General features: G+C 41.9%; 1 protein-coding gene across 2 annotated transcripts in view; it reads right to left on the bottom strand.

The window, feature by feature from the left end:
* Positions 1-1253, bottom strand: part of SKAP1 (src kinase associated phosphoprotein 1) — a 352931-nt gene that overhangs the window by 288844 nt on the left and 62834 nt on the right. The gene's annotated exons all lie outside the window — the stretch shown is intronic.

Raw genomic sequence — 1253 nt, 5'->3', positions numbered from 1 at the left:
CCCCCCCCCCCCCCCCCCCCCCCCCCCCCCCCCGAATAGCAGGACAAACAGGGCTGCAAAAGTCATTCAACACATACCAAATGAGAAGTGGGTTTTCATTTGATTTTAATATTGGCTCAAACACTAAATTGTTAAAAAACTAGAACTTGTAAATTTATCTTAGCAAGTAATAGAAAGGCTATGCCTGGTGATTTTAAACAAAGTGGGGAAATCACACTAAGGGTGTTGAGGAGAAAAGTTTACCTCTCCAGTCCCTCCAACATGCACACACCACCAACCGTCATAAGCATTGCATAAATTAACAGCTGAAGAAAGGAAACCTAACATAATATTTAACATGTACTTAACGCTTTCTATCATAAAGCTGTTGTCCAAAGACAAATATGCAGAGTAAGAGTCAGGTTGCATCAACACCGCTTTCACAAGTGGGTAAACTAAGCCATGGAAAAGTTAAAATAGGAATTGTCCAGACAGCTCAGCACCTGCTGTCAAGGTCAGATTTCTAAGAGAGGTCATCCCCCTCTTCAGTACAAGACTATTAAGAGTTTAGCATTTTGGGTGCTGCTCTCTCTTGAAAGTCCAGCCCCTAAATGTCACAAGGGAGCTGCTTAGTACAGAATGCCTTGCCACCATTATAAATTTGGCCTTCTGCAATTTATCCAAGGCTGGGAGGGAGGCAGTGTTACACCTGGGATTAGAACTTGGGAGTCCCTGGTCCTTTGCTCAGAAAAGGCACAACTCTCAAAATCAAAAGAGGCCATAAAAGTAGCTGATCATTAATAAATCTGTTTCTATAACTATTTACTGCCATGTCTTTTACCAGTCCTATGTGGTTTCTCACAGTAAACACACGCAAACATGGTGTGGAGTGGATGCATAAAGGGACAGAAAGGAAACTCAAAAGATACGTTTCTGCATTTATGAATTGCAGCATTCATTAGGAGTTCAGGAGCAATTAATGTCATACCAGGGAGAAAAAAACTGAACGAAAGGCATTGTAGGTGGCAAAGCACACACTCACGCACTGTTTGCCTCTGGCAGCTACCAAACATGGATCCAAAACTGAAGAGAGGTGGTTTGGTTGAGTCTATCTGGCGATAGTCTTAACAATGCCCCTGACTATGTGACCTTGGAGAAGAGGTTCCAGCCCTCTGTTTAACCATCTATAAAGGAAGGCAATACTTGCCCATTTTAACACATTAAAATCCTTGAATTTTTAACACTGTATTTGTCATACCTTTTGAAAGAACAAG

Source organism: Gavialis gangeticus, unplaced genomic scaffold (assembly GCF_001723915.1).
Source record: "Gavialis gangeticus isolate Ggan-Ray unplaced genomic scaffold, GavGan_comp1, whole genome shotgun sequence".
Lineage (NCBI taxonomy): Eukaryota > Metazoa > Chordata > Crocodylia > Gavialidae > Gavialis > Gavialis gangeticus.
The sequence above is the reverse complement of the archived record's forward strand: the minus strand, read 5'-3'. Positions and strand labels throughout refer to the sequence as shown.